Source organism: Periplaneta americana, chromosome 5 (genome assembly GCF_040183065.1).
Source record: "Periplaneta americana isolate PAMFEO1 chromosome 5, P.americana_PAMFEO1_priV1, whole genome shotgun sequence".
Lineage (NCBI taxonomy): Eukaryota > Metazoa > Arthropoda > Insecta > Blattodea > Blattidae > Periplaneta > Periplaneta americana.
The window spans coordinates 55,579,102-55,595,097 of NC_091121.1; the positions used below are offsets into that span (position 1 = coordinate 55,579,102).

Here is a 15,996-nt window from a genome sequence, read left to right on the forward strand (position 1 = left end):
ATTTATTTATTTATTTATTTATTTATTTATTTATTTATTTATTTATTTATTTATTGATTCATTCATTCATTCGTTCATTCATACTGGTGGAGTTCAGGCCTCCAGACTTTTTCTTTCACTCCACCAGAGTTACAAATACAAATGATAAGGTGTTAATATCTTCAGCAACCTAAATAATCTGAATTGTTGTGATAAGCTTAAAATATGTATAAAGAAAGTATATGTCATTTCGTAATAGTAATTTTATCACAATTTAATCCAATGCTTTTTCCGGATTTTTCCAATTCTCGATTGAAACTTTTTTTTAATAACTTTCAGTTTGTCTCATTAGAATTCAAACATTCCCTTTAAGAACACAAGAAAACAGCGGAAATTCCCCATGATAGGCTACATAAAAATGTGGATTTACAACACACCGGGATGATGATGATGATGATGATGATGATGATGATGATGATGATGATGATGCTTCATGTAGTAATGTGGCATTGTAGCAGATAAAACAGAACTACTCTTCGAAAGCCTACTGCAAACACCACCTCTGTACGCCATGAATTTATTGCCTGATAGATAGAATTCAGGTATGCTCAAACAGAACAAAAGAGTGTGTATCTATCCTTTCCATTCACTGCGGACAAAAGACGCGTCCGTACACACTTCATCTTTACAAATATCTCCAATGTCTGCTTTGTTGCAGTGACGACATTAGAAGGTTCTTGTTCATGAAAGCGAAACGAAATCTTCTACAACTATAAATTAAAAAAATAAGTAAAATACAAGATAAGAATTTCCTTCACTAACTCAAATTAAAACATTCCTTCCTGTGTAATGAAGCTGAAAAACTGCATTATTGCAGTAATAAACCTAAGTAGCAATCATTCACTTTTAATCAGGTTTTTGCTGTAGCTTTCTTTTCTCTCTTTATTCCCCTGCACTTTCCGTTATTGTTTCTATGAATACGTTTTTGCATGAATTTATTTCTAATCCGGATTTCAATATTTGCTTCGAAAGATGAAGTGCTGAGTCTCAAAATATATACGAGTATAGTAGACGAGGCAGAACCTGTCCTGTGATCTTATCATGTGTCGTGGCTATATCATCAATGGGTATGGAGAGGGAAGATAAGTTTTAATCTGAGATGAACTTCCGTATTGTATTGAATTATATTTATTAACAGTCCATAGTATTCATACATTGCTTCACAGCTAGAATATGGAACAAGTCAAAAAACTTAATACTATTATAAAGTCTTAATTTATAGTCACAGTCTAGATGAAATATATACAGACTAGGTTTTCAATATAGTCTATTAGTACAACACAAAGTTTTACTATCAATTTCATGAAGCGTTATTGAATGTCATGAATTCACATACAGAATAGAAGGCGTGAGAAATTAGGTATTTCTTTAATTTGACCTTGATTAATCTTATATTTTGAGTTTCATTTTTATATCGATAGGGAGGATATTAAAAATTTTTACTGCCATATAACGCACTTCTTTATGATGGCACGATAGACTTGCCGATGGAGTATGAAAGCCATTTTTTGACGCGTATTTATGCCATGAACTGTTGAATTAGTTACAAAGTTTTCACGATTACATACGAGGAAGATTATTAATGAAGAAATATACTGACAAGCCATGAGCATTATTTGTAGTTTTTTGAAAATAGTCCTACACGATCCTCTAAATTTGGCACCTACTATTATTCTAATTACTCTTTTTTTGTAATAGGAATATACTGTTACTATCTGTGAAATTTCCCCAGAATATTATTCCAAAAACTCATTACCTAATGGGAGTATGCAAAGTATATTGTTTTTAAGGTATTGATATTTACTATCTTTTGCATAGATCTAATAGCAAAGTATGATGAATTTAGTCTGGGGGTAATTTATTTAATATTATTTTTCCAATTTAACACATTATCAATTTTTAAGACAAGAAATTTGGTTGTTGTTGTTTCTGATAGGGATCTATTGTTAATTATTGCGCTTGAAATTTGCGAGGTTAAATTTGGACAGGATTTAAATTGAATTATGTTAGTTTTGTTACAATTTAATACTAATTTATTGACTGAGAACCAGTCACCAGAGAATTTACTCTTGAAGAGAATTTCCTCTGCCGTGCCGGTAGATTCGTATAATATTAACTATCATGAATCACTCTCGCTTTGTGGTAGCTCATTCTTTTCCCTCTCGGACAGCTCACATTCCAGGTCTTACCTCCTCTAGGCGATCATTGCGTATAGATTTATCACTTTTTGGTGGCAGTTTGGGAATAGGCGTCGGATTGAGTGACACATGCGTCGTAAATGTAAGTAAAGAGAACCTGATACAGGCAGAGTATAATAAAAATCCTGTTTACACACAAGTGATAAATATTCGTTCTCTGTATTGTAGGTGGAACTAACTTTTTTCGCTACACGATTATACTCAATGCTTAGACCACCTGACCTCTTATCTCAACCCATTCTGAGAAACAACAAACACCTCACAGGAACAAGGACATAACAGAGCTGCCACCACAACGTGAAATATCTATATTATATAGTCTATTGCGATGCAGGTATTTAGTGCAAATCATTTTGAAAAACATTTTCTCGAAAATATATGTAGAGCAAAAAACCGCCATTAACTCGAGTGCAGAAAGTTTCAACCTGGGAAATTTATCACAGGTGAAGACTTAAATAATGCCAAACCACTTCTTTCACAATAAGAGCGAAGGATGTGTGGTTCTTATATTAATAATATATTATATAATTTCATTGTAGCTGTAATTTTAATTTTAGTTCCTATTTTATTTTAGTTTCTATATTCCTCTTGTATTAATAATATATCTGAACTGTGACCGAACACGAGCGCTCCTTATTCGGTCCTCAAATTTTGTTAATATTATTGTATCCTCTTTTTATATTGATGTATTATTTTATTTATATTTCTACTGTTGTAATTATATTATGTAGTCTGATGTAATATTCTGTATTATGTGTTCTATTCTGTATTATTATATAAATTTGTATTTGACCATGTTATAGCATGGCTTAGTCGGTTAAGGCGCCTGCCTGCCGGTCTGAAGTTGCGCTCGGGCGCGGGTTCGATCCCCGCTTGAGTTGATTACCTGGTTGGGTTTTTTTCCGAAGTTTTCCCCAACCGTAAGATGAATGTCAGATAATCTATGGCGAATCCTCTGCCTCATCTTGCCAAATACCATCTCGCTATCACCAATCTCATCGACGCTAAATAACCTCGTAGTTGATACAGCGTCGTTAAATAACCAACTTAAAAAACATGTTATAGCATCTTTTAATGCATTTGAATTTTGGAATAAATAAACTTATGCTCAAATAAAAAAAAACTAGTTCCATTTGCAGCTCATGTGGTGCCTTACTACACGGGGAAATGAAATAATTGTACAGTTTAGTGCTGCTTATGATTAGGTTTTCTCCGGAGCGCTTGTTTGCGCGCTTTCAATCGGAGACCTCCGGTTATCTCCGATTGATGCAGCTCAGGTTGTATATGTGCTGTGACACAGACATACACTTTCCGCTGAGCATTTCTTTAATCGGATCAGGTAGTGATTCGAGTCCGCTGACGTCCGCGTATCTTTTAAAATAAGTTCTAATTTGTCGTTGTTTAATCTCTTTTTTATGCTAATCTCTCTCTCTCTTTCTTCAGCTCTTTTTTTATCTTGCTTAAAGTGCTACGTTAGCTGACAGATTTTTTTTTTCTAGTTTTGAAATTCATAGTATATGTGGAAAGCCGTATTAGTTTTATATCGTTGATCAAATTAATAACATTCAATCTAACTGTAAAACTAACCAAGAAGTAAAGCTTTTCAGTAGCAAATATTAAAATGGATTTAAGGGAGGTGGGATATGATGGTAGAGACTGGATGAATCTTCCTCAGGATAGGGACCAATGGCGGGCTTATGTGTGGGCGGCAATGAACCTCCGGGGTTCCTTAAAAGCCAGAAAGTTAGTAAGTAAGTAAGCAATGTAAACTTTTATACTTTAATTCTCCTAGAAATTCTCGTTTAATCGCAAACAGGGTTTGTCAATTATTATTCTAATCGGTTTAGTTAACGTAAAATATATTAAGTGAGCTTCAAATGAAACAAAAGAAACGTGGGCTATCGATGGGATAAAGTTTACTGTCCAACATAATTTATTCAGATTATTCACCGGACAGGATTGTGATTATTGTGTTAAAGGGTGTCAGTATTTCAACTGCCTCTTCTAAAACGCGCCACTCTTCCTCTGTAATAAAAATATAAGTGGATATCAATTTAAGGATAATTGTAATTATATTATTACCAAATGTTTCTTTAGTTTCATTCAGAAATATTTTAATCCAAACAGTAAAATATAACTCAAGTTGTCTAAACAGTAAAATATAACTCAAGTCGTCTTGTAAATATTTAATTTGTTTTTTATTGCCTCGAAAGTTACGTTTTAGAGAAATTTCAAGACTTTTTCATAGACTGTGAGCCTTTGGGAACAATAGCACTAAATTTAAAAAGAAATCGTATCAAATGTTTTGCGTAATTGTTTTCATTAAGTTCGCGATTGTGCGATCGCTTCAAATGGTCTAACAAATTCGAAGTTCCACCACCCTTAGAGTAAATTCGCCCACAAAGTTTACAGTGTGCGACTTTATTATTACCTTCAACTAAATTTAATAATTTCCATGCGACGGATATCCGATTTGGTGCCATTTTATTCCACTCACAACTACCGTCAGTCCGTACGCGCCGGTCATCCTTGAGCTAACTGTCACTTCGCTCCGAACCCCCGCATCCCTCCGTATGTCCCCTGTTCCACCTATGGTAGTATTGGAGATCACCGGTGGAGAGTTTTATTCGTAATCACCGATTCCTCCGCGGTAGTAGTCACTCCGATGAGCAGCACTGGTACAGTTGTATTTTCCATTCCATTTTTTTTTTAGTTCTGTAAAGAATACATTAACTTTGAATTAATTAAGTTAAATTAAAACTCAACGTTAACTCTCTTTCACAATTAAGCACCTGACTTTACTCGCCTCTTTGACACAGAATATTTTTTTCTTTCCACTCGTTGTAAAATGTTAATTACAATTAAACATTTTATTCTGCCACTTACTCTAATCCGTCACCGAACGCGGATTGTTTTCAACACGCGATTCTTAGGAAGCGAAGAAAGCCCTCCCCAATGGGGTTATCTGTGACTTAGGATTAGTAGTTCTTCAGACAGCCTGATGGACGTGCTTGGGCTAGATCGTCAAAATTTACAATAGGAGGTAGGCCTAATGGATTTTAGTCAACTGCATAATATAAATAATATACAGAGAGCAATGCATTTTATTTGGAACTGTATGTAATGCAGGCTCCATTTTCGAGCTTGTTAGTAAAATTATTGAAACTGATATCTTGGAGACAACTCGTAGTCAGGCAAAAGGGACCCCACCCAATTACACTGCCGTCATCAATGCAATAATATCCATTTTAAAACCAATACCATTAATGACACTGCGGAATAATTATTTTAATGACGGTTAATGATCACTGATCGCTATAATGTGGACGAGTCAGGCAAATATAATTATCACATAACGCAGTAATATAGGGGTGAAAACCTCCACAAAGCAGATGTCGTGAGAACAGGCCTTAATGACAGACCCTGCGTTACCCCTCTGTTGGTTTCTAAATAATTTAATTTTTCAAGGCCTCAATTTATGCTTCTGTTATCAGATGTCTGGAGGCCATGGGAACATCAGGGACTTCCTCCACAAAAGTTTATAGTAATGTTTCATAAGTAAATTTGCTATAACAAATACAAATCACCAAAATTGTGTTTCACGGAAGATTATACTTTCATCTCCATATTTATTAGTTAAAAATGACATTTGCGTTTTACTTTTCCACAAAAAATTAGCAATTTTATTGTAACTAACTTAAATACTGTATATATTTTTCTACCTGTAAAAATTAGGTTATTCTTTTTTGAAGTGAATACGTCTATAACTTCGATCCAGTAGTAGGGTGTTATACCAGAAAGTCGACCGACACTTTTTCAGGCCAGTTTTGTTGCGCCTAGAATTTCTATACCACAAGACTATTCCAATCAAGTGAACGGAAATCGACAAAGAATCAATGTATCCAACGTGACCTTGACCTGGATCGGATAATGTCTTCTAGCGATATGCGGGAGGGTGGGGGGGGTGGGAATTTGAGGCACGAATTGGCTGGTCGCGCGGCAGCCGAGGCAGTGTAATTCGACAATTCGAAGCAATAGAACGTTCATAGAGGCGTCAAACAATCCGTAATGAACCAGGTTACAACCTCAGTTGAGCAACAATCAAAAGTCGACAAGCTAAAGTGGAAAAATTCGCGGTGAAATTGGGTGAGGAGAGGAAATTCACAATGTAGAGGCACATGTAGCGGAAATGGGATAGGGTGTATGTGCAACGAATCTTACATTCAACATCCCATACAGAGAGACGTATTCACGCATAATTTGTTTTTATTTCCTTCAATAAGTATGTAGACAACTACCAAAGTCTTAGGCACGAATGGTCCATTGTACACTCCATAAACTATACGTAAATTAACCCAATCTCTTTCCGGTTGTATTTACGAATCCAGCATTCCGCAGGATGTTATTTCGTTATTGTCTTCAGTCCGAATGCCATAATTCCGAATCCATATTTACGATGCGTTTATTTAGAATTACTCAATTCCGAAAAGTAGTATTTCCATTTTTTTTCAATGCCTGTTTCCATCGAATGGACAATGGCAGATGAGCTCAAGATAGGAGAGTTTCAATACCCACAACTTATCCAATAGAACTTTGGAACCACTATCATATATAATTGACACAAAAATAACCTGAGCGAGATGTTTCACAACGGATTTCAGATCTTCTTTTGCAAGAAACATCTGAGCTTCTACTCAGCAGTACAGAAATTACTGATGGAGTAGAAGGATACCGATACGAGAGATTATAATGGACCAGACAGTACGCGCACAACCGAAGAGAAAATGGATTCAGGTACAGAACAGAATTCGCAGTTTCATCAATACGAAAAAGTTAAATAATGGACAGTTTCAATTAAAAAAATCAACAACATCATTTGCAGATCAAGTATTAGACCCTAGTGGATCCATTACGATCTCCTGCCAACGCTTTACAAGACGTCTCAAATTCCTGTGACCTCATGGAGCATAGGACAGGACGCCTGATATGATTTAAATCTGGACACTTCAGCAGAATGCGAGTTGACTCAACATCCATTCCACATTTCCTACAAATTGGATCATCTTTGTGGCCCAATATATGTAGTTGTTTATTCAAATGGCAGTGTCCGATCAGAAGTCTGGTTGCCCATTTTAAGCTCCTCCTTTCCAGAGCTGGAAGTTGTTTAGTTAAGTCATGTCGTGACTCCCTAATAAGGAATTTGGCCTGTCTCATGGCTGATGTAGATCTCCAGGCTCTCAGTAAACCCCTCCTCAGATTGTCCTTTAGAGCATATTTTATTATACGCTTAGGAATAACGACATAGCCTATTGAATAGTAGCTTCGTGCTTGACCAGTAAAGTTGCTTGTTCATTATCGTACACCCCACTGTGTCCTTGGACCGAAATGAGCTATACTTTATTAATTCTGGATGAGGTTTCCAGAGTAATTTTGCATCTTCATCCAACCTGGAGTCTACTTTAACGAACGCGCTTAGCTCACCTAAAGCAGCCCAGATCATCAGTAGCCCTAGAGAAACTGATAGATAAGGAATGATTTATCCCTTCATATTTTTTAAGTGAAACGGACGGTTTTCTTACAAATTAAATATAAATATTAACATGTATCGTTATTACCTGCAGTTAGGAAGTCTGACAACCTCACTGCAGTGACTAAGGGACAGAATGCTGCTATTTAAAGCTGGGTTCATGTGTGTATTTGTAGGGGAACCGGCAATGCCAAACTATGCAGAGTTTCACTCTAATGTTCTGATTAACATTGCATTTAAAAATTGGTGTGTATTGGAAAGAGAGGAGGCTGTTCAGTAGACTAATCTTTATATCAGGGGTCGTCAGCACAGAGCACCCTGGGGCTAGCATCTCTTACCCGCGGAGAACACAGTGCACCATGGTGCACTCGTAGCTGCTAGCGGGTATTCTCTCTACCTCTTTCTGCTGCACGACGGTGCACACGGGACGGAACCGCTTATCCTTTGCACATTTCAGCGAGTGCTGACGACCACTGCTTTATATGAAACAACGAGTCAAAGTCTGAAGGAAGTGAAATAGGGAGAGGAGTACATCAAGGATACCCTTTCTCATTCACCCTGTTCAACATTTACTTGGAGGATTTAGTGAAAGCTGTTTTCAGAACATGGTAGGAGTGATAGTGAGAGGAAAAAGAATAGAGTACATCAAGGATACCCTTTCTCATTTACCCTGTTCAACATTTACTTGGAGGATTTAGTGAAGGGCTCTTTTCAGAACATGGAAGGAGTGATAGTAGGAGGAAAAAGAATAAAGTGCATAAGATTTGCTGATGATATGGGGTTGTTAGCAGAAGAGGAGACGATACTAAGGGATATCCTAGTGGAGCTAAATTAAAGCTGTGAGCTATATGACATGAAGATAAATGTAAACAAGACGAAGACCATGGTCATAGAAAGAAGAATAAAGAAGATAAACTTGCGAATTCTAAATGAGGCAGTAAAGCAAGAGGACAGCTTCAAATGATTGGGATGTACTATAACCAGTAACATAAGCTGATGCCACCAAGTGAAAAAGAGGATAGCAATAGCAAAGGAAGCTTTTAATAGAAAAAGGAGCATCTTCTGCGGGCTTCTGGAAAAAAAAATAAAGAAAAGACTAGTGAAGTACTTTGTATGAAGTGTATGAGGCAGAAACAAAGACATTACGTCGAAGTGAAAAGAAACGACTAGAAGCACTTGAAATGTGGCTATGGAGAAAAATCGAGAATGTGAAATAGAAAACAGAATAAGAAACGAAGCTGTGTTAGAAAAGTGGGCGAAGAAAGAATGTTACTGAAACTTATCAGGAGGAGAAAAAGGAATTCGCTGGGTCACTGGCTGAGAAGAAATTGCCTACTGAAGGTTGCACTGGAAGGAATGGTGAACGGAAGAAGAGTTAGGGGTAGAAGAAGATATCGGATGATAGACGACATTGAGGTCTATGGAGCATATGCGGAGACTAAGAGGAAGACAGAAAATAGGAAATATTGGAGAAAGCTGGGTTTGCAGTGAAAGACCTGCTCTTTAGCAGAACACTGTGAATGAATGAACTAACTACAAAATGCTTAACATATTTATTCATTTTAATTCATTCTATTGCCCCCTTCAATCTGAACAGTTATATCACGTCCACCCTGCACATATTATTTCCCAGTCTGAAATTGTGTGTGTGTATTCAATGCCTACTCACTTCACTTGCGTGATTCGGGTTCCGCATATTGCGGATAGATGGCAGAACTGTGACCCATTTTCTAGTTGTACACCACTTCGGCGGGTCACGCTGTACATGATGTGTATCTGTGGAGAGTTATGTCGTGTACTAGGGTGAGTGTATGTGTAAGTGTTCATATAAGTGTAGTGTCTGGAATGGGTGATGATGATGAAGATGAGGAAGGGAGAAGGGAAAACCCGGTGCCGGCACGTAGCCTACTCCTATATAATAGCACCAAGAGGGCCGCCAGGCTTAACGTCCCCATCCGACGGACGAATCACTATCAACAGTGACATATGCCTTCTCTTCATATGCACTGCAGAGATATTTTGGATTTATCCCAGACATATTGGTACGCAATTTAGTGATTAGAAGTTGTGCACCGCCATCTCTCTTAGTCCCGAGGTAGAAATTTTATATGACAAATTTCTGACCCTGCCGGGAATCGAACCCGGGCCGGATAGTCTGGAGGCAGACCAGAGCTAACTCGGCGGACTAGTCCGAAATTGTAAATACTATTATTTGGTAGGCCATATTATTATATTTCTCAAATGATCCCCTCCATATCTACTCTCTAAAAGTCACCACAGTATAGCTGTTGCATTATCGCCCTAACCCCGTTTCACTGGCTTTGAAAATACTCGAATTATTAATGGAGAGGGGTATGAACTGGCTTTACCGCAATTTGTTTCAGCACTGGAAGTTAAGTGTGCTGACTGGGGGCTAGCGTGTTCGCGTGCGAAATACCGACGGAAGCAACTTTACAGAGGAGGGGTGGTAAAGGGGTGACTTTTAACTTCATAAGCATTTCCCATTAATCAGCTTCTATATCTCGACCATGGCGGCCGTTGATCACATTTTATTGCTGATTGAATTGTGATACGCCCGGCCCATTAGTGCGCCGCCCTTCGTGGAGGTTGGGTGGATTTGAACAATTTTTTGTGTGTGTACTAATGGGTCCGAACTGAAGTCATTTAAATCCACAAGGCCGTCTGATAAGGTTTTTCACATGCCCTGTTGTAGCCTACTAAGAGTTGTTTTATAACTGCTTTTGTTTAATACAAACGGACAGATTTTCTTAATGTGAGAGCGAAAGGCATATTTTCGCTCTCAGTTTCTTGCGCGTGCGCACAGGATAACATCTCACTATACTGAGAAAATACTTTCATAGATTATTTTACCATTGCTTCCTTCGGAATGTAGCTCGGGAGTCTATTGTAGCCTAAGACATGCAAAGTAATTCTGTCCTGAAATAAAGAAGCTTCAAGGCGAAACTACCAGTAGATATTTCTCGTCCAAGTATTCTGCTTGTGGAAGACAGGCATCTCTTATATCATATCATATCATATCATATCATATCATATCATATCATATCATATCATATCATATCATAATAATAATAATAATAACAACAATAATAATAATAATAATGATTTATTTAACCTGGCAGAGTTAAGGCCATACGGCCTTCTCTAACACTCAACCAGGAGTAAAACTGCGTTACAAAAAACACTACAAATTTAAAAAGTACACTACAATTTGACACACAAAACTGAATAAGATATTAATAATAAAATGTAAACAACAAGTAAGTAGAAATCAGACATAATATATAACATACAGAAAGAAAGGAAAAAGCATAATAAATGTGAACAGCAGGTCAAAATAAATGAGACATACAAAATATAAAAAATAAGACAATTATTGATAATACTAATACTAATAATGATATAAAATAAGAGTAGTAATAATAATAATAATAATAATAATAATAATAATATACTAGTGGAGTACAAAGCATACAATGAATACAATATTTTTAAGTACACACAGTAAGGAAAATTTGATTATATATAGCTCAACTTATCACATTATAGATATACCATTATCGGAAAATATGAAAACAAAAATATAAAATAAGTTAAATATCACTAGAACATAAAAAAATGTGAATACGTGGAAGCATGCAATACAACACTTGTCATATCACATCATATATCATATCATATCATATCATATAATAATAATAATAATAATAATAATAATAATAATAATAATAATTTATTTAACCTGGCAGAGTTAAGGCCATACGGCCTTCTCTAACACTTAACCAGGAGTAAAACTGCGTTACAAAAAAATCTACAAATTTACAAAGTACACTACAATTTGACACACAAAACTGAATAAGATAATAATAATAAAATGTAAACAACAAGTAAGTAGAAATCAGACATAATATATAACATACAGGAAGATAGGAAAAAGCATAATAAAATGTGAACAGCAGGTCAAAATAAATGAGACATACAAAATATAAGAAATAAGACAATTATTTATAATAATAATAATAATAATAATAATAATAATAATAATGATAATAATAATAATAGTGGAGTACAAAGCATACAATGAATACAATATTTTTAAGTACACACAGTAAGGAAAATTATGATTATATATAGCTCAACTTATCACATTATAGATATACCATTATCGGAAAATATGAAAACAAAAATATAAAATAAGTTAAATATCACTAGAACATAAAAAATGTGAATACGTGGAAGCATGCAATACAACACTTGTCATATCACATCATATATCATATCATATCATATCATATCATATATATACAAATAGGCCTATATTCTTTATCCTTGATACGAACATATTATTGCACTAGTCATGTAATTTATTCATGTTAAATGTTGTGTTACTGTTACGTTATTCCGATATAAACATATTGTGTTCAGTAGACTGTATGTTTCTCGTTAATGCAAACTCATTGTTGTGTTAGTGGTAAGATTTCTTCATGTGGATGTATTGCCAATCCTCGACGTATGTTCCAGTTTGTCGTTCCTTCATGTGAATGTATTATTATGTTACAGGTACAATATCATTCACCGATATGTCGATGGCCAAGAAATGATACCTCGTAACTGTAAATTTTCAGGTGAAAAAAAAAAAGATTTAAAAATTAATCCTACTCAAAATAGACAAAATCTTCTACTCGAGAAAAAAATATTATTTATAGTCGCGTCGCTGTTATTTCCAGCGTGATTCCTCCTCTTTGCTTACGCCTTAGGAAGTGAAGGCTCTATAAAGTCTAGGTAGGTAGTATCGTTCGCCATTTTTGTCCCTTCGTTGTCGAGCTACCAGACGAGGAATCTATTTGCCGCACCATTAAACATTATCATGTCGTAGCTCCTATGATAATAAACAAAGCTCGGAACTTGGGGCTTGTGTGTCGAGTGCATGAGTAAGGTTACAGGTACAACGTACACAAAGCTCACGCTGCAAGTGCTCAGGGACAGTCGTGTGTACTAAGAAAGTGGTCACATCGAATGACAGGAAGACGGACGAGGAAACGGTGTCGTGTCGAAGCCAATGACATTCAGATAATTAATTAGAGGTAAACGGTCTGTTTGAAAATAAGAAAATACGTATTATTCGAGTGGGTATTGTATATGTTTGAAAATATATTTCTTAAAATTTAGGTACAGAATTTCGTGGAGGAATTCTGAGGAGATACATTATTTTCTTCTAATGGAGAGTTTATATTTTGTAACTTGTGTCAAACACAAACTAGAGATTGGAAACGGGCATTCATTGAAATACACTGTAGTCCCGTAAATCGGTGGAAAATTTGTCCATAGCCATGGATCAAGTCGTAGTGGAACCTTCCCTAGTAGTGACATAGAAATTAAAAACTATTTTCGAGACAAATTTAGGATACTTATCTTTCTCAGATACGACATCAGCTAGCAACTACTGAAAATCGAACAGGAAACAGTGACAGTGAAAACATTCAATACTTTATTTCGGCCTAAGACTTTATAATACAATTACAAACCATTTCCCAAATTTGAAATTTTTTTTAAATTGAAGCTTTTAAAAAATAAATTTGTAAAATTATCCGCGATATAATATATTAACAAATGTATTTTTTTTACCCTTTATTTCTGTCTACTGTATTCTTGGTTTTATTGAATATCACTGGCTTCTGTCGAATTGTCAATTTATATTAAATGTGTATTTTTCACTCTTTTTCTCTTTCTTCTTTATTCTTGCGCTTGTGTTGTATTTATTGGTTTGAATTAAGTTACTTACTGTATTTAGTAAAGTGTCCTTGTAAATTTTATGTTATATTATTGACTAAGACCACACCGTACACGAGTCTGGCTCTTACGGTAGTGGCTAGAAACATTTTTGTTTTATAAATGTAATTTGTATTCAGTAGGTAGCTAGTTAAAATAAATAAAATAAAAAAAATAATTTTGCTCCCGTCACTTCATGTGACGTGGAAATAAGTTTCTTTCGTTTCAAATCATGTTTAACTAACAGACGAAGAAGGTATGGGTTCGAAAAATATTCGAATGCATGTAGTCATACACTGTAATAAAATATACAGAGCAGAACTGTAAATTTGATATATTTTGCATGTTTATTTATATATATATGCTATAAAATTGCGTGTTTCAACCTATCATAATATTATCATTATGTTGTTCCAGCCAGGAACCACTTTTATAGCATTCCTTACAGTACCTCTGTGCTGGAAGCGGGAGTTTGTTGACATTGAAGTCCGGTCGCTTAGCCACGTTCAAAGACACAAGTCCCCAAGTTCCGAGCTTTGATAATAAATCAAATGCACTATACCGTAGAAGAGAGTAAAGTCGATCAAAATTTTGCAATTATTTAATGATATTGAGGTTATGCAATAGAGCGAAGTTCCTCAGAAAAGAGCATTTTGTCGTCACATCCTTCACTCATGAGGGCACGTTACAAGAACTGAATTACAATCTATAAAAAATCGATTTTCTTTATTTCACTTGTGATCGAAGTTATCTGCTTAAATATGGTAAAGTCGATCGCCATTGAATTTTTAGTTTAAGATCGATTTTAAAATATTGCGGAGTAAAGTCGATAACTGTTTATGTTTTTAAAAAACAAATTAAGTGTATTACATATATTTTATTTGTTATAAGGAGTGTAAAAACAATAACAATCTACAATATATGCCTATAGCATTATAGGCCTATAGTGTACCTTTTGTTACTGTAATCATACTATTCGATACAATTAGGCATATAGGTCTCCACTGTAGAAACGTGACTATGATTGCCAACTTCATCATCCTTAGCTCGGCAACCCATCATGGGTCCTGGCTGTCCATAGGAGTTTCCGCCATTCATCCCTATTTCTAGCAACACTCATCCAGTTTTTAACTCCAATAGTTCTGGCATCCTCCCTGATGCCATCTTCCCATCTGACCTTTGGTCTTCCTCTTCGTCTACTTCCCCCTGGTTCATATCGGAGGACTCTGATGGCTGGTCTCGAGTCCTCTAATCTCATTATATGACCAGCCCACCTCAGGCGTCCCATTTTTATAAAAGATGTTATATTGGGTTCACTGAAGAGTTCATATAATTCATGATTATACCGAGCTCTCCATTCGTTATCTACATTGACTGGCCCAAAGATCGATCTTAAAACCTTCCGTTCAAAAATGTTTAATCTATGTATATCCTTTTTAGTCAATATCCAGGCTTCTGAGGCATAAGTGAGGACTGGTCTTATCAAGGTTTTATATATCCTAATTTTGTTTTGAGGGGTTAATATTTTAGATCTAATATGTCTCACGAGACCATAGTAGCATCTATTAGCGAGGAAGATCCTTTTACCAATTTCAAGACTCATACCATTATCTTGACTAACTATAGAGCCCAAATAACTAAAATTAGTTACTCGATCAAATTTATAGTTTCCAATCTCCAAGAAATCATCTGCAACACAAGCTCTATTTGGGTTAGATATCATGTACTTGGTCTTCTTTTCATTCACTTGTAGTCCCATCCTCTTTGCTGCGTCCAGTAGAGAGTTAAATGCATCTTCCAGTGCTGTTCTTGTTCTAGCAACAATGTCGATGTCATCTGCATAGGCTAGGAGTTGTACTGATTTATAATAAAGATTGCCAACTTATAAAACATAAAAACACAATTTAATACTTCACATACCAACAAACAAAGATTTAAGAATTTAAAATGTACATTGAAATGCCACACTTCAATTATAACTAAAATGCAATTCAACATTGCTTAGGTTTATATCAGATGTTATTTGAAATCTTCCCCTTCTCATGTCACTTTAGAAACTACGTTGTTCCCATAGTCAGGTACAGAGGAGTGTACAAAATATGTCGCTTTGTCAGTGCTTCTGTTACGTAAGAAATTCACCATAATTTCGTCTTCCTCTTTCCTCACTATCCTATCAATATAAGCTATACTATGACACTTTTCTGTTTATAAGTGTTAGTTGGAGGTAGTATTACGGTGAACAATTTATTCTTTCTGATGGTCCTATCTGTTTCGAGTAGGACGATCGACTTAATCGTACAAAGGTATATGTTTTCTTAAAATAATAAGTTTCAATACAAACATTTATGAACTGTAAAACTATTATTTCAGGATACAATCTCAACGAAAAGTACTTCCGTATACTTCCTGTCTCCTTTCACTGCTGACGATAATTTAGAGTTTGTA

At 35.5% G+C, this 15,996-nt stretch overlaps 1 protein-coding gene across 1 annotated transcript in view; it reads left to right on the forward strand.

Annotated features, from left to right (window-relative positions):
* LOC138700413 (neural cell adhesion molecule 2-like) overlaps window positions 1-15,996 on the forward strand; it is a 300,957-nt gene that overhangs the window by 259,139 nt on the left and 25,822 nt on the right. The gene's annotated exons all lie outside the window — the stretch shown is intronic.